The 18,596-nt window shown below is 38.5% G+C and overlaps 1 long non-coding RNA gene across 2 annotated transcripts; it reads left to right on the top strand.

Moving 5' to 3' along the window:
- Positions 1 to 393: 393 nt before the first annotated feature.
- Positions 394 to 18,378, top strand: LOC141548460 (uncharacterized). 2 transcript variants are annotated; one of them, XR_012483960.1, is made up of 25 exons: positions 394 to 654; positions 1,454 to 1,762; positions 1,879 to 2,164; positions 2,691 to 2,773; positions 2,898 to 2,947; positions 4,529 to 4,578; positions 5,175 to 5,223; positions 5,351 to 5,400; positions 6,400 to 6,447; positions 7,273 to 7,322; positions 8,060 to 8,109; positions 8,939 to 8,988; positions 9,816 to 9,910; positions 10,038 to 10,087; positions 10,969 to 11,019; positions 13,453 to 13,503; positions 14,810 to 14,905; positions 15,032 to 15,081; positions 15,705 to 15,798; positions 15,948 to 15,998; positions 16,556 to 16,604; positions 17,106 to 17,201; positions 17,328 to 17,377; positions 17,979 to 18,070; positions 18,311 to 18,378. It is a non-coding gene; the product is annotated as an uncharacterized LOC141548460 (long non-coding RNA). The 2 variants fall into 2 exon arrangements; XR_012483959.1 differs by lacking the exon at positions 15,705 to 15,798.
- Positions 18,379 to 18,596: the final 218 nt, after the last annotated feature.

Here is an 18,596-nt window from a genome sequence, read left to right as displayed (position 1 = left end):
GGGGATAAGAAGACGTGAGGAAGAGAGAGAAAAAGAAAGAATGGGACAAAAGAAGAGGGAGAGAAGACAGGGATAGACATGACTTTGAGTCACTTTGTATAACAGTAAGAAAAGTGAAGTGGGGGATTCACAGAGAGTCAGAGGGAGAGGGGGAGAGAGACAGACAGATAAAAATAAAGTCAGAGAGACTGAATGTTCACAGGTGGAGGTAGAGGAAGGAAGCGAGGGAGAGGAGAGAGGAGGGGGAACAGATGAGAGGGAGAGAGAAAGATATGACCTCAGATTAATGAAAGAATGGGCCTATTGGACAGTTATATCACTGACAGGGAGGGATCGATCACAGCAAAGATCAATCATTGAAACCCCTGGGGGAGCAGAAAAGGGGAACTGTACTATAATACTGCAAAATGATCCATTTTTCTCAAAGTGGGAAAGAGAGTATTCAGGGAGGGATAAGCCAACGGCCTTGAATTCTCTCTCTCTCTCTCAAGATTCTAGAAAACATTCCAGTACCTGTCACAAAGGGCAGGTGTTGATGGTTACCATCACTAAGGACAGAACTTGCCAGACTCATCCAGCTCTCCGATGCTACAAGTCCCTTCTGAAGCCCAGTCATCAGTGTTAACTATTCAGCTTGATACTCTGGGACCTTGTGTAAGTCACAGTCTAAGAGGAAGAGGGAAAGGAGCTAGAAGAGACAGAGAAATGGGCAAGGAGGGAAGGAGAAGAGACAGCCAGACACAAGGGGGGAGATAGAAATGGAGGAGGTGAGAGGGAGGGAGGAAGGAAACTGATGAAGAGAGGAGGGAAGAGGAGAGTAGAGAAGGATAGGAGAGAGGGAGAAAGAAGTGAAACAGATTGAGAGGGAAGAGTTGAAGAGAGACAGGTGGAGAGAAAGGAAAGAAGAGAGGGAGAAATGAGGTGAAAGATATGAGAAGGGGAGAGAAATCTATGACTTCCTTCTGAGGTTAATGAAAGAACAGGCCAATGGGACAGCTGCCATTGCCAGCGAGGGACCAGTCACAGCGAGGGATCAATCAGTGAAACCCTCTGGTGAGTAGGAAAGAGAGATGGAAGAATAGACACAGTGGGAAGGAGGGACAGAGGGATGAGAGGACCCAGTGAATTCAAGTCACCAACCACACATCTTCCTACCTTCTTAACCTTGTATGAGTAATTTGATTGGGAGGATAGACCATAACAGGGGAACAAAGAGGAAAAGTGAGGGAGGAAAAGGAAGGACGGGAGAGAAAGTACAAAAGAGAAAGTGGAGGGAAGAGTGGGAACGGGAGAAAGGGGACAAGAGAAAGGGAGGAGAGAAAGAAGGCAAGTTAAGAGAGAACCAGTGACATGGTCACTCAGTGAGATCAAGGTACCAGGCCTGGGGGAACTCAGTCTCAGGAAAGGTTCCACCTCCAAAACGTGGCAGCCAAATATCTCTCCTTCTTTTCAGGAACAGTCTTTTTGATGATCCTCCCTTTGTACAAGATTAATTGTGTAGAAAGTGTAGTAGTGAAATAGAAGGTATTGATAAAAAAGGAGGGGAGAGAGAAAGGAAGAGGGGAAGAAAAAAGAAAAAACAATAGAGAAAGGAGGGAGAGAGAGAGCAAAGATGAAGAAAGAGGAAAGACAATGAATGTGGGAGAACACATTGAATTGACATCAAGTGGCCTGAGTGGACACCCATCTCAGGTAAAAAACAGACCAGGCAGATGCTTCAGCCAAGTCAGTGCCAGCCTGTGATCTCTCACTGGACCCCCTGGTGAGTGACAAAAGGGGCTCCAGGCTGGGATCCTAAAAAGGGCCCTTTATTCCAAAATGGGTTAGAAGGTAGACATTGTTCAGTTAAGTTAATTGTTTTGACTTCTCTTCCCCAAGATTCTAGAATACCTTGAAAGAATTATGGAAAGTACTGGTCACTTAAAGGGGTAAGTCTAGTTAGCTTCATGAAGCATATATCGTACCAGAATAAATTTCTACTGCATTGGCTCGTGTGTTTAAGAAAATGGTGAGTAGAAAAGCTGTCCCAGGGTAAAATGGGGCAAAGGACCATGGGATAGAAACTAATATCTGGACATTATAGTCCAATGATCCTGACTTCTCTCTTCCCCAACATTCTAGATCACATTCACCAGTTGAGCACCAAGTGTCAATAAAGACCAGTGTAAGTATGGGTCACACCTTAGTCATCAGGCTTTGGCTTGATTTACCTTTTAAAATCCAACCTTTTGCTGGGAAGTTTTCATCAGTACTTTTACCAGTGACTCGCTCCTTAAACCGTGCTCACCATGTATATGGGGCTTTGTAAGTAAAGGTTGTGGTTTGGGAAATTATATTTTACTATCATGCATTGTTTCCTTTGCATACCCATTTTATATAGTGGTAAGACAAAAGAGGTCACCAGGAGAAAAACGTATAAGAAGCTTAGGTCTTTAAAATGTACTAACATTTTGATCAAGTATACATCACTTCTCTGAAGAGAGTGAAATCAATGGCGAGAGAGAATGAAAAAGAGAGAAAAAAAACAAGGGACATTTAGCAGAAGGATGTAAGGGGAAAAGAGGGAAAGACAATAGGAAGGAAGGAAGGAAGGCAGGCAAGGAGTGCAAGGAGGAAAGAAGGAAGGGAGAAAAGGGAAGGAAAAATAAAAAAGGAAAAACTGACAAGACTCACTTACTTTTCATCAGCAGAGCCGTGTGAAATCACTTCTCATGTTAAAGAAAAAATGGTCAGTGGGAATATGTCAACCTGGGATCTCTCAGTGGAGCCTCTGGTGAGTAGGAAAGCTGACCCTGGATTAAAATGGGGGCTAGGACCATTAATTGCTAAAATGGGATGAGTAATGGCTGGACTGTGTGATGGAAGGATCCTGCCTGCTCTTTTCCCCAACATTCTAGATCACAGTCTACAGTTGAGCAGCAAGTGTCAATAAGAATTAATGCCTTCTGTAAGTATGGGTCACATCCCAATAATCATATTCTCTTTGGCTTGATTCACTTTTTAAAATCCAACCACCTTCTAGGAAGTTTTCATCAATGTTTTTACCAGTAGCTAGATCCTTAAATTTTTGTTGGCATGCATATAGGCCTTGTGAGGAAATGTTGTGGTTTGGGAAATTATATTTTACTATCATGCACTGTTTGCTTTGCAAACCCATTTTATATAATGATATACCTGGGATCCTGGTATACCTGGTATAGCAGGGGGAAAAGTATAAGAAGCTTAAGTGTCTAAAACATACTGATATTTTGACCAAGTGTACATCACTTCTGTAAGGAGAGAGATATGGATAGCAAGAGAGAATAAAAAGGAAAAGAGAAAGAAACAAGAACCATTCAGCAGAAGAATGATGTAAGTATAGAGAGAGGGAGGGAGGGAAAGGAGGAAGGAAGAAGGAAGAAAGGATTAAAAGGGAAGGCAAAATTTTAAAAAGGGGAAAGTGACAAGAAACATTGAATTCACATCAGTAGATCTGAATGAAAGCAATTCTCAGATTAATGAAAAAATGATAAGTGGGAATCTCCAAGTCACTGCCAGCCACCAATCTCTCAATAGACCCCCTGGAGAGTGGGAAAGGTAGGTAGCCCTGCCTTCAAATGGCGGAAAGGCCACTTTGTCCTAAAATGGGATGGAGACTAATGTCTGGACAGTATAATGCAGTGATTCTACCTGTTCTCTTCCCCAACATTCTAGGTCTAATTCTGCTTTTGAACACCAAATGCCAATAAGAAGCGATGGCTTCAGGAAGTATGGTCACATCACAGTAATTCTGCTCTCATTGGCTTCATTTACACTTTAAAATCCAAGTTTCTACTAAGAAGTTTTCATCCATGCTTTTATCTGTGCTACCTACTTAAACTGTGGTCAGCATGTAGTTCCCAGAACCACATCTTTACTTACATGGAGTCTTGTTAGTAAAGGTTGTGCTTCCGGGAACTACATTTTTCTATCACTTATTTTTATTTCCCCTATCCATTTGATATAATAGTATACCTGGGGTCCCCTTAAAATTTTTAAGACAAAAGAGGTCACCAGGGGGAAAATACAAGAAGCTTAGGCCTTTACTAATATTTTGTTCAAGTATATGTCATTACTATGGGAAGGAGAATGAAATGGATAGTGATTGAGAATGAAAAAAGGTTAAGAGGAAAAAAAAAACACAGGACACTCAACAGAAGGAGGATGTAAGGGGAGAAAGAGAGATGGAGGGAAGGAAGGAATGAAGGAAGAAAAGGAAGGAAGGATAAAAAGGGAAAGAAAAATAAAAATGCAAGGGAAAACTGATGACTTGTTGAATTCTCATCAGTGGAGCTGGGTGAATGCATTTCTCATGTTAATGAAAAAATGGTCAGTGAGAATATCCAAGTCACTACCAACCTGATAGCTCCCATTGGACCCCCTGCTGAGTAGGAAAGGTGGCCCTGAGTAAAAATGGGGGCAAGTTCCATTTTTCTAAAAATGAGATGGACATTAATGTCTGGACAGTATAATGCAATGATCCTGACTCCTCTGTTCCTTAAACTTCTAGATCTCATTCACCACTAGAGCACCAAGTGTCAATAAGGACCAAGACCGTCTGTAAGTATGGGTCACATCCCAGTCATCCTCTTTTCTTTTACTAGATTGACCTTTTAAAATCCAACCTTGTCCTAGGACATTTTCATCAATATTTTTTACCAAGATAACTATGGGGCCTTGTAAGTAAATGTTATGATTAGGGAAATTACATTTTACTATGAGGCATTGTTTCCTTTGAATACCAATGTTATACCACACTATTCCTAGGATGCCTTTAAAATTTTTGGGACAAAAGAGGAGACCAGGGGAAAAAAGTACACGAAGCTTAACTCTTTAAAACATGTAATATTTTGATCAAGTATATATCAGTTTTATAAGAAAAAGAATGAAATGGATCACAAGAGAGAGAAGGAAAAAGAGAGAAAAATTAAAAGGGATATTTAGCAGGAGGAGGATGAAATGAGGGACTTATGAAGGGATGGAAAAAACGAAGAAGAGAGGAGAAAAGTAAGGTAGGAGGGAAAGCCTGAAGGAAAGAAGGAAAGAAAAATAAGGAAGGAAAAGTAAAAAGAGTAGGAAAAACTGACCATACTCATGGAATTTTCGTCAAGAGAGCTCAGTGAAATCCATTCTCTCATTAATCCAAAAATGATCAGGAGAAGCCTCCAATCACTGACAGCGACTGATCTCTCCATGGACCCCCTGGTGAGTAGGAAATCTGACCCTGGATCAAAATGGGGGATAGGCACATTAATTGCTAAAATGGGATAGGGAATAATGGCTGGACAGTGTAATGGAAGGATCCTGCCTGCTCTCTTTCCCAACATTTTAGATCTCATTCTACAGTTGAGCAGCACGTGTCAGTAAGAATCAATGCCTTCTGTAAGTATGGGCCACACCCCACCATGCTGTTCTCTTTGGCTTAATTTAGTTTTTAAAGTCCAAGCTTGTAATGGGACATTTTCATCAATACTTTTACTGGGGACGGGCTCCTTAAATTCTATTCATCATTGAGATGGGGCTTTGCAAGTAAATTACTGATTTGTGGAAAGTGCATTTTATTATGGGGCATTGATTACTTTGCATACTGATTTCATATAATGGTAAACCTGGAGCCCCTAAAACTTTTTAAGAAAAAAGTTGTCACCAGGGGAAAAACAGGAAGTTAAATCATTAAAATTTGTAATATATTGAGCAGTTGTATATAACAATTGTATGAGAAAGAAAGTGCAATGGATGCTAACAGAGAAACAAAGAGACAGAGAAAAATACAAAGGGACACTTAGCAGAAGAAGGATGTAATGGGGACAAAGGTAAGGGTGCAAGAAACAAACAAGAAAGGAGGGAAGGAAGGAAGGAAGCAAGAAAGGAAGGAAGGATGGAAGAAAGGAAGGAGAAAAAGAAAGATAAAAAGTGTCACGAGAGGGGGTTAAAAGAGACAGAGAAAAATAAAAAGGGACATATAATAGAAAAAGGATGTAAAGTGGGTCATAAAGAAAGATGGAAGGAACAAACCGAAAAAGAAGAAAGGAAGTAAAGAAGGAAGAAGTGAAGGAAGAAAGGGAGGAAGGAAGGATTAAAAGGGAAGGCCAAATTTAAAAATGGAAGGAAAAACTGACATGATTCTTTGAATAACTATCTGTAGAATAGCATGAAAGCAAATCAAAAGCAAAGGGAAGAGAAAAAAGTTGCAAGTCATGGTCAACCTCATAATTCTCAGGGGCACCCCTGGTGAGTAGGAAAGATGGCCCCCTGTTGAGTATCACAGATGGCCCTGGTGTAAAATGGGGAAAAGTCCCACTATTCCCAAAAAGCTATAGGAACTGGTGTCTGCACAGTATAATGTCATGGTCCTGACTCCTCTGTTCCTTTAAATTCTAGATCTCATTGACCAGTTGAGCACCAAGTGTCAATAAAAGTACCAAGTTTGTAAGTATGGGTCACATCAGAATCATCCTCTTCTCCTTGACTTGATTTATCTTTTGAAATCCAACCTTGTACATGGACATTTTCATCAGTATATTTACTGGTTGTGGCGGCAAACTCCTTAACTTGAGCTCAGCATGCGTATGCGGCTTTGTAAGTAAATGATGTATTTCAGGAAAATATATTTTACTATCAGGCATTAAATCATTTGCATATAATTTCTTATAATGGTAAACCTGGAGTATGCTAACAATTTTTAAGAAAAGAGGGGTCACCTGGGATAAAAGTTGCAGGACGATTAACTCTTTAAAACTTGTAATATTTTCATCAAATAAATACTACTTGTATGAGAAAAATAGTGAAATGGACAACAAGAGAGAAGGAAAAAGAGGCAGAAACATAAAAAGGGACACATATCAGAAGGAGGATGTAATGGGGGCCATAGGGAGGGTTAGAAGGAACAAGCATGAAAGAAGGGAAGGATAGAAAAAAGGAAGGAAGGAAAGAAGGAAGAAGGAAACATACAAAGGGAAAGATAAATTTAAAAATGGAAGGAAAAACTAAGAAGATTCATTGAAATATTTTCTTCTTAGCCGTGAAAGCAACTCTCACAATAAATATGACAGAAAAGAAAGTACCAGCAATCATTGTCAATCTTGTATATCTTAGGGGACCCCCTGGAGAGTAGGAATGGTGGCCCCCTGCTGGGTATATAAGGTGGAATTGGGTTTAAATGGGTGAAGGGCCCATTATTCCAAAAATGCTACAGACATTAACATGTGCACAGTACAGTGCAATAGTCCTGACTAATCTCTTCCAAACTTCTAGATCTCATTCAACAGTTGAGCACTAACTGAAAGGAAGGAACAATATCCTCTGTAAGTACAGCTCACATCCCAGCCATCCTCTTCTCCTACTCTTTGGTATGATTTATTTAACTTTTAAAATCCAACCTGGTGCTGGGATGTTTTCATCAATTTTTATTATCAGTTGTTTGGTCCTACAACTGGGGCCACAATAGCTTTGGAAACTTGTAAGTAATTATTGAAGTGCAGAAAAATTTGTAATTGTCCTTGCATATGTTTTCAGAATGAAATGCTTCAATAAAAATATTTTATGGTTAAAGAGATCACTGGGGGAAAAGGACAGGAACTGTAGGTGTATATAACTTGCTAATATTTTGACCCAGTGTACCTCACTTCTATGAGAAGAGATCCAAAAGTATAGGGAGAGACAGAAAAAGAGAAAGAGAGAAACCAAAGGAAATTTAGCAGAAGTGGGATATAAGTAGGGAAAGAGGGAGGGAGGAAAGACAGAAAGGAAAGAAGGAAGGATAAATAAGGAGGGAAAAATAAAAATCAAAGGAAAATCTGACCGGAAACAGTGAATTCTCAGGAGAGCAGGGTGAATCAATACTCACGTTAATTCAATAATGATCAGGAGAAGCCTCCAAGACACTGACAGCCGCTGATCTCTCAGTGGACCCCCTGGAGAGAAGGAAAACTGACCCTTGGTTAAGATGGGGGCTAGGTCCATTAATTCCTAAAATGGGAGAGAGTAATGGCTGGACGGTGTAATGGAAGTTTCCTGCCTGTTTTCTTCCCCAACATTCTAGATCTCAGTCTACAGTTGAGCAGCAAGTGTCAATAAGAATCAATGCCTTCTGTAAGTATGGGTCATATCCCACTCCACCTTTTCTCTCTGGCATGATTTAGGTTTTAAAGTCCAAGCTTGTAATGGGACATTTTCATCAATATATTTTACTGGGGACTGGCTCCTTAAATTCTATTCATCATTGACCTGGGGCTTTGTAAGTAAATATTGTGTTTTGGGAAATTTTATTTTATTAGAGGGCATTGATGACTTTTCCTACCAATTTCGCATAATGGAAATCATGGAGTCCCGTAAAACTTTTTAAGAAAATAGGGGTCATGGTGAGAAAACAGTTTAAACAATTTGAACAATATAAAACGTGTAATATTTTGAACAAGTACATGTAAGTTCTATAAGAAAAAGAATGAAATGGACAGTGAGAGAGAGAATGAGACAGAGAAAAGTTAAAAGGACATGTAATAGAAAAAGAATGTAAAGTGCATAATAAAACGGATAGAAGGAACAAACCATAAAGGAAGAAAGGAAGGAGGCAAAGAAGGAAGAATTGAAGGAAGAAAGGGAGGAAGCAAGGATTAAAAAGGAAGGCCAAATTTAAAAATAGAAGGAAAAACTGACATGAGTTTTTGAGTTACTATTTGTAGAGTTGCGGGAAAGCCTGTGTCATGTTAGTTAAAAAGGAAGAAAGAGAACTTGCAAGTCATGGTCGACCTCATACTTCTCAGGGGAACCCCTGGTGTGGGAAAAGTGGCCCCCTGTTGAGTATCAAAAGTAGCCCTATGGTAAATAGGGAAAAGGCCCGTTATTCCAACAATGCTACAGAGACTAATGTCTGCCAAGGATATTGCAATGATCCTGACTCTTCTGTTACTTTAAATTCTAGATCTTATTCACCAGTTGCACCCCAACTATCAATAATGACTAAGATCTTCTGTAAGTATGGGTTACATCCAAGTAATCCTGGTCTCTTTGTACATAACTGGAAAAAAGCAGTTCTCACATTAATTTAAAAGGGAAGAATCTCCAATTCATTGTCAACATGGGATTTCTCAGTGGACCCCCTGCTGAGTATGAAAGGTGGCCCTGCATTACACTGGGGGAAGGTCCCATTATTGCAACAACTCTACAGAGATTAATGTCTGCACAGTATAATGCAATGGTCCTGATTTCATTGTTCTTAAACTTTTAGATCTCATTCATCAGTTCAGTACCAAGTATCAATAAGAACCAATATCCTCTCTAACATTGGGTCACATCATAGTCATACTGTTCTCTTTGCACTCATTTACCTTTTAAAATCCAAACTTTTCATGGGAATTTTCATCAGTATTTTTCCCAATGGCTTGCTCCTTCACTTTTAGGCAGAATGCGTTTGGGGCCTGGTAAGTAAATATTGTGGAGCAGGAAAATATACAATTGTACTTGCCTTTGTTTTGAAAATAGAAAGCTACAACAAAAAATTTCATGGATAAAGAGGTCACTGAGGGAAATGTAGAGTAACTGTCATTATTTATAATTTACTAATATTTTGGCCCAGTATATTTCATTTCTTTGGAGAGAAATCCAAACAAATAATGAGAGAAAGAAAAAGAGAAATGTAAAGAAAGCAAGGGATATTTAGCAGAAGTACGATATAAGTGGGGAAAGAGGGAGGGATGAAAGATAGAAAAGAAGGAAGCAAGGAAGGAATGAAAGATACAAAGTGAGGGGGAAAAAAAGAGGGAAGGAAAAACTCACCAGACCCCTTGAATTCTCATCAGGAGAGCTGAGTGAAATCCATTTTCTCATTAATCGAAAAATGATCAGGAGAAGCCTCCAATCACTGACAGCCACTGATCTCTCTGTGGACTCCCTGGTGAGTAAGAAAACTGACCCCGGGTTAAAGTGGGAACTAGGTCCATTAATTCCTAAAATGGGATAGAGAGTAATGGCTGGACAGTGTAATGGAAGGATCCTGTCTGCTCTCTTCCCCAACATTCTAGATCTCATTCTACAGTTGAGCAGCAAGTTTCAGTAAGAATCAATGCCTTCTGTAAGTATGGGCCACACCCCATCATGCTGTTCTCTTTGGCTTAATTTAGTTTTTAAAGTCCAAGCTTGTAATGGGACATTTTCATCAATACTTTAATTGGGGACGGACTCCTCAAATTCTATTCATCATTCAGATGGGGTATTTTAAGTAAATATTGTGTATGGGGAAAGTGTATTTTATTATAGGGCACTGATTACTTTGCATACTTATTTCATATATTGGCATTCCTGGAGTCCCCTAAAGCTTTTTAAGAAAAAAGTGATAACCAGTAGAAAAAAGAAGAAGTTAAAATCTTTAAAATTTTGAGCAACGGTATATATCAATTGTATCAGAAACAGAGTGCAATGCATACTAACAGAGAAACAAAGAGAAAGAGAAAAATACAAAGGGACATTTAGCAGAAGAAGGATGTAATGGGACAAAGAGAAGGACGCAAGGAAGAAGAAAGAAAGGAGGGGTGGAAAGAAGGAAAGAAAGTAGGAAGGAAGGGAGGGAGGGAGGAAGGAAGGAAGGAAGGAAGGAAGGAAGGAAGGAAGGAAGGAAGGAAGGAAGGAAGGAAGGAAGGAAGGGAGGGAGGGAGTAAGGAAAAAGGAAAAAGCAAGAAGTATGAAGGAAAAGTGAAGGACATATTCAAAAATGTAAGAAATACATGAAAGCATTTCTCGTTAATTAAAAAGGAATAGAAAGAACTTGAAAGTCATGGTCGATCTCATAATGCTCTGGGGAACCCCTGGTGAGTGGGATGGTGGCCCCCTGCTGAATATCGAAGATAGCCTTATGTTAAGTAGGGAAATGTCCCATTATTCCAACAATGCTACAGAGACTAATGTCTGCAAAGGATATTGCAGTGATCCTGAGTCTTCTGTTCCTTTAAATTCTAGATCCCATTCACCAGTTGCACCACAAGTTGTCAATAATGACCAACATCTTAGGTAAGTGTGGTTACATCCAAGTAATCCTATTCTCTTTAGCTTGATTTACTTTTTAAATCCAACCTTCTGCTGGGAAGTTTTCAGCAGTGTTTTTACCATTGGCTAGCTCCTTCAATTGTGGCTACAATGAGTTTTTGGCCTTGTAACTAAAGGTTGTGATTCAGGAAAATATATAATTCTCCTTGGATATATTTTGAAACTTAAAAGCTTCAGTAAAATTCTATAGCAAATAAGGTCACTATGTGAACATGTATAAGAATTTTTGGTGTTCATATTTTAATATTTTTACTAAGCTTACCTCATTTTGATGACAAAAGTGAAATGGGTAGCAAGAGAATGAAAAAGGGAGACAGAAAATAAGGGAAATTTAGCAGAAATAGGATGAAAGATGGAAGAAGGGAAGATAAAAGAAGGAAGGAAGAAAGGGAAAAAAAGGAAGGAGTTAAAGAAGGAGGGAAGCAAGGATAAAAATAAAGTCAAATTTTAAAATCGAAGGAAAAACCAAAAAGATTCAATTAATTATTTTCTGTATAGGCAAAAGAAAACAGTTCTCCCATTAATTTAAAAGGAACAGAAAGAACCTCCAAGTCACAGTCAACCTGGGATTTCTCAGTGGACACCCTGCTGAGTATGAAAGGTGGCCCCTGGTGAAATGGGGGAAGTTCCCATATTCCAAAAATTCTACAGGGATTAATGTCTGCACAGTATAATGCAGTGGTCCTGACTCCAGTCTTCCTTAAACTTCTAGATCTCATTCATTAGTTGAGCACAAGTATCAATAAGAACCAATATCCTCTCTAAGTAGGGGTCACATCCCAGTCATACTGTTCTCTTTGGCTTGACTTACCATTTAAAATCGAATCTTGTCATGGGAATTTTCATGAATGTTTTTTACCAGTGGCATGTTCCTTCAGTTTTATCCAGAATGCGTTTGGGGTTTGGTAAGTAAATATTGTGGCACAGGCAAATATAAAATTGTGCTTGACTCTATTTTGAAAGTAGAAAGCTTCAATAAAACATTCCATGCTTAAAGAGGTCACTGAGGGAAAAAGTAGAGGAACTGTTGTGGTATATAGCTTACTAATATTTTCACCCCATGTACCTCGCTTCTATGAGAAGAGATACAAAAGAATAGCGAGAAAATAAAAAAGAGAAAGCAATGAATATTTAGCAGAAGTAGGATATTATAGGGGGGGGGAAAGAGGGAAGGAGGAAAGATTCAAAAGAAGGAAGCAAAGAAGGAACAAAAGATACAAAGGGAGGGAAAAACAATAAGTGAAGGAAAAACTCACTAGACCCCTTGAATTCTCATCAGGAGAGCTGAGTGAAATCCATTCTCTCATTAACCCAAAAATGATCAGGAGAAGCCTCCAAGTCACTGATATCCACTGATCTCTCAGTGAACCCTCTGGTGAGTAGGAAAACTGGCCCTTGGTTAAAATGGGGGATAAGTCCATTAATTGCTAAAATGGGATAGAGAGTAATGGCTGGACAGTGTAATGGAAGGATCCTGCCTGCTCTCTTCCCCAACATTCTAGATCTCAGTCTACAGTTGAGCAGCAAGTGTCAATAAGAATCAATGACTTCTGTAACTATGGGTAATACCACTCATCCTGTTCTCTCAGGCTTGATTTAGCTTTTAAAATCCAAGCTTGTAAGAGGAAATTTTCGTCAATACTTTTACTGGGGACTGGCTCCTTAAATTCTATTCATCATTGACATGGGGCTTTGTAAGTAAATATTGTGTTTTGGGAAATTTTATTTTATTATATGGCATTGATGATTTTTCATACCGATTTCACATGATCACAATCCTGGAGTCCCCTAAAACTTTTTAAGAAAAAAGGGATCACCGGGGGAAAATAGTTTAAATTATTTGAACAATTTAAAACATGCAATATTTTGAACAAGTATATGTAAGTTCTATGAGAAAAAAGAATGAAATGGATAGTGAGAAAGAGAATAAGGGACAGAGAAAAGTGAAGAAGGACATGTAATAGAAAAAGAATGTAAAGTGTGTCATAAGGAGGGATGGAAGGAACAAACACAAACCAAAAAGGAGGAAAGGAAAGAAGGAAGGAAGCAAAGAAGGTGGAAATGAAGGAAGAAAGGGAAGAAGGAAAGATTAAAAGGGAAGGCCAAATTTAAAAATAGAAGGAAAAACTGACAATTCTTTGAATTACTATCTGTAGGATTGGGTAAAAGCATGTCTCATGTTAATTAAAAAGGAAGAGAAAGAACTTGCAGGTCATGGTCAACCTCATAATTCTCAGGGGAACCCCTGGTGAATAGGAATGGAGGCCCCTTGCTGAGTATCAAAGGTAGCTCTATGCTAAGTAGGGAAAACGCCCATTATTCCAACAATGCTATAGAGACTAATGTTTGTACAGGACATTGCAATGATCCTGACTCTTCTGTTCCTTTAAATTCTAGATCTCATTCACCAGTTGCACCCCAAGTTGTCAATAAGGACCAAGATCTTCTGTAAGTATGGTCACATCCAAGTGATCCTGTTCTCTTTAGCTGGATTTACCTTTTAAATCCAACCTTCTGCTGGGAAGTTTTTATCAGTGGTTTTACCAACAGCGAGCTCCTTCAGTTGTGGCTACAATGAGTTTTTGGCCTTGTAAGTAAATATTATGATTCAGGAAAATATATAATTCTCCTTGTATATATTTTGAATCTTAAATGTTTACACAAATATTTTATGGCAAAAAGGTCACTATGTGAACATGTATAAGAATTTTAGGTGTTCATAACTTAATATTTTTACCAAGTTTACCTCATTTCGATGAGGAAATTAAAAATGGGTATCAAGGGAATGAAAAAGAGAGACAGAAAAGGGACATTTAGCAGAATTAAGATAAAAGAGGCAAGAATGGAAGAGAAAAGAAGGGCAGAAGAAAGGAAGAAAGGAAGGAAAAAAGGAAGGAGGGAAGCAAGGATAAAAATGGAAAGTCAGATTTTAAAATGGAAGGAAAAATGAACAAGATTCAATGAATTCTTTTCTGCTTAGCTTTGAGAAAGTAGTTCTCCCATTAATTCAAAAGGAACAGAAAGAACCTCCAAGTCACTGTCAACCTGGGATTTCTCAGTGGACACCCTGCTAAATATAAAAGGTGGCCCCTGTTGAAATAGGGGAAGGTCCCATTATTCCAAAAATGCTAAAGAGATTGATATCTGCACAGGATAATGCAGTGGTCCTGATTCCAGTCTTCCTTAAACTTCTAGATCTCATTCATCAGTTGAGCATCAAGTGTCAATGAGGACCAATATCCTCTCTAAGTAGGGGTCACATCCCTGTCATACTGTTCCCTGTGGCTTGATTTATTTTTTAAAATGCAACCTTGTGCTGGGAAGTTTTCAGCAATGTTTATTATCAGTTGTGTGTTGTTACAACTGGGGACAGAATAATTTTGGGGCCACACAAGTAAACATTGTGGTGGAGGAAAATTTATAGTTCTCCTTGAATATGTTTTGAGAATGAAAGGCTTCAATGAAAAAATTTTATCGTTAGAGGTCACTGGGGAAAAGGACAGGAATTGTAGGTGTATGTAACTTTATAATATTTTGACCCACTATACCTCACTTCTATGAGAGGAGATCCAAAAGGATAGCGAGAGAATAAGAAAAGAGCAGGAACCAAAGGACATTTAGCAGAAGTAGGGTATAAGTGGGGAAAGATGGAGGGGAAAAAGATAGAAAGGAAGGAAAGAAAGAAGGAAGGCTAAAAAAGGAGGGAAAATAAAAAGCTAAGGAAAACTGACTAGAAACATTGAATTGTCATCAGGAGAGCGGGGTGAAATCAATTCTCATGGTAATCCAAAAATGATCAGGAGAAGCCTCCACATCACTGACAGCCACTGATCATTTAATGGATCCTCTGGTGAGTAGGAAAGCTGACCCTGGGTTAAAATGGGGGATAGGTCCATTTTTTCTAAAATGGGATAGAGAATAATGGCTGCTTGGTTTAACAGAAGGATCCTGCCTGCTCTCTTCCCCAACATTCTAGATCTCAGTCTACAGTTGAGCAGCAAGTGTCAATACAAATCAATGCCTTCTGTAAGTATGGGTCACATCCCACTCTTCCTATTCTCTCAGGCTTGATTTAGCTTTTAAAATCCAAGCTTGTAATAGGAAATTTTCATCAATAATTTTACTGGGGACTGGCTCCTTAAATTCTATTCATCATTCAGATGGGGCTTTGTAAGTAAATATTGTGTTTTGAGAAATTTTATTTTATTATGGGGCATTGATTCAATACTTTGGATACTGATTTCATGTAATGCCAATCCTGGAGTCCCCTAAAACTTTTTAAGGAAAAGGGGTAACCACGGGATAAAACAGGAAGTTAAAATCTTTAAAATTTGCAATATTTTGAGCAACTGTGTATCAATTGTATATGAAACAGAGTGCAATGGATCATGAGATGGGGTTAAAAGAGACAGAGATAAATGAAAAGGGACATTTAATAAAAGAAGGATGTAATGGAAGATTTAGGTAAGAATAGAAGCATCAAACAAGCACGGAGGGAAGAAAGGATGGATGGAAGGAAGAAAAGGAAGGAGGGAAGGCAGGGTAGAAGGAAGGTATAAAGAAGCAAGGAATGAAGTATGAAGAAAAACAAGTACGTATTTAAAAATGGAATGAAGAACTGATAAAATTCTTTAAATTCTTATCTGAAGAGCCAGGTGAGAAAGCATGTGTCTTGTTAATTAAAAAGGATCAGAAAGAACCTCCAAGTCATTGTCGACCTCATACTTCTCAAGGGAACCCGTGGTGAGTTGGAAACTTGGCCACCTACAGAGTATCAAAGGTGGTCCTAAGTTGATTAGGGAAAAGGCCCTTTATTCCATAAATACTACAGAGACTAATGTCTGCACAGCATAATGCAATGATTCTGACTTCTCTGTTCCTTTAAATTCTAGATCTCATTCACCAGTTGCACCCCAAGTTATCAATAATGACCAATATCTCCTGTAAGTATGGGTCACCTCCAAGTAATCCTGTTCACTTTGGCTTGATTTACCTTTGAAAATCCAACCTTGTATGTGCAATACTTTTACTGGGGACTAGCTCCTTGAATAGTGCTCATCATTCACATGGGACTTTGTAAGTAAATACTGTGTGTGTTTTGGGAAATTGTTTTACTAAGGGTCATCGATTACTTTGCATAGCAGTGTCATATAATGTTAAACCTGGAGTCCCATAAAATTTGTTACAAAAAAATTGGTCATCAAGAGAAAAGGTACAGGATCATTAATTAACTCTTTTAAATGTATGGAAAAACTGACAAGATTCATTGATTCTTTTCTCATAGCTGGGAGAAAGCATTTATCACATTAATTAAAAAGGAACAGAAGGAACCTCCAAGTCATTGTCAACCTTGCATTACTTAGTGGACCCCCTGCTGGGTATAGAAGGTGGACTTGGGTTAAAATGGGCGAAGGTCCCATTGTTCCAAAAATGCTACAGAGACTAATATCTGCACGGTATAATGCAATGATCCTGAGTAATCTCTTCCTGAAACTTCTAGATCTCATTCTTCAGTTGAGCACCAAGAGTCAATAAGGACCAGTATTTCTGTAAGTATGGCTCAAATCCCACTCATCATCTTCTCTTTGGCTTAATTCAGCTTTTAAAATCAAACTTGTGCTGGGAATTGTCATGAATGGTTTTACCAATGGCTTGCTCTATATCAATTGTGGCCAGAATACCTTTGGAGCCTTGTAATTAAGTACTGTGTTTAAGGAAAATATATAACTGTACTTGCATATGTTTTGAAATAGCAAGCTAAAATTTTAAAAAAAATGACAAAAGAGGCCATTGAGGGAAAAAGTACATGAATTGTAAGTGTATATAACTTACTAATAATTTTGACACAGTGTACCTCACTTCTATGAGGAGATTGAAAAAGATAGCGAGAGAATGAAAAAGTGAAAGAAAGAGAAATGAAGGGACATTTAGCAGAAGTAGGATATAAGTGGGGAAAGAGGGAGGGAAACGAGGAAGGAATGAAAAATAAAAAGGGAGAGAAAACTAAAAAGGATCAGAAAAACTAATCAGACACATTGTATTCTCATCAGGGGAGCTGTCTGAAATCAATTCTCACATTACTTGAAAAGTGATCAGGAGAATCCTCCAAGTCTCTGACAGACATTGTTCTCTCAGTGGACCCTCTGGTGAGTAGCAAAGCTGACCCTGGGTTAAAATGGGGGCTAGACCCATTTTTCCTAGAATGGGATAGAGAGTAATGGCTGGATGGTGTAATGGAAGTTTCCTGCCTGTTTTCTTCCCCAACATTCTAGATCTCATTCTACAGTTGAGCAGCAAGCGTCAATACAAATCAATGACTTCTGTAAGTATGGGTCATATCCCAGACATAATGTTCTCTTTGACTTGATTTAACTTTTAAAATCCAAGCTTGTGCTGGGAAATTTTCATCAATACTTTTTCTGGGGACTAGCTCCTTTAGTTGTATTTTTCAATCTCATGAGGCTTTGTATGTAAATATTTTGGTTCAAAAATTATATTTTACTATGGGGAATGGATTACTTTGCATACCAATGTCATAAAATGGTGAACCTGGAGTCCCCTAAAACATTTTAAGGAAAAAATGGTCGCCAGGTAAATGTACAGGAACTTAAACTCTTTTAAACTTGTGACATTTTGACCAAGTATATATCAGTTGCATGAGAACAAGAGTGCAATGGATCATGAAATAAGAGGAAAAAGAGACAGAGAAAAATAAAAAAAGTGATAAATTTAACAGAAGAAAGATGTAAAGGGGGACATAGGGAGGGATGGAAGGAACAAATAAAGTAGTGACCGAAGGGAGGAAGGGAGGAAGGAATGAAATAAGGAAGGAAGGAAGGAGAAAGAAGGATGAATAAAAATGGGAGGACAAAATTAAAAATGGAAGGAAAAACTGACAAGATTCATTAAATTTTTATCTGCAGAGCTGAGTGAAAGCTTGTCTCATGTTAATTAAAAGGGAACAAAAAAGAACCTCCAAGTCAGGTTGACCACATTATTCTCAGGGGAAACTCTGGTGAGTAGGAAAGTGGCCCCCTGCTGAGTATCAAAGATAGCCCTATGTTAAGTAGGGAAATGTCCCATTATTCCAACAATGCTACAGAGACTAATGTCTGTATAGGATATTGCAATGATCCTGACTCTTAATGTTCCTTTAAATTCTAGATCTCATTCACCAGTTGCACCCCAAGTTGTCAATAAGTACCAATGTCTTCTGCAAGTATGGGTCCCCTCCAAGTAATCTTGTTCTCTTTAGCTTGATTTAGCTTTTGAATCTAACCTTGTGCTGGGAAGTTTTCATCAGTGTTTTTACCAGTGGCTAGCTCCTTCAATTGTGGCTACAATAAGTTTTCAGCCTTGTAAGTACATATTGTATTTCAGGAAAATATATCATTCTCCTTGCATATATTTTGAGTCTAAAAAGTTTCAACAAATATTTTATGGCAAAAAGGTCGCTTTGTGAAAATATATAAGAATTTAGGTGTTCATAACTTAATATTTTTACGAAGTTTACCTCATTTTGATGAGGAAATTCAAGTGGG

The sequence above is a fragment of the Sminthopsis crassicaudata genome, chromosome X, assembly GCF_048593235.1.
Source record: "Sminthopsis crassicaudata isolate SCR6 chromosome X, ASM4859323v1, whole genome shotgun sequence".
In the NCBI taxonomy this organism is placed as follows: domain Eukaryota; kingdom Metazoa; phylum Chordata; class Mammalia; order Dasyuromorphia; family Dasyuridae; genus Sminthopsis; species Sminthopsis crassicaudata.
Note: the sequence above shows the minus strand (reverse complement) of the source record. Positions and strands in the feature narration are given on the sequence as shown.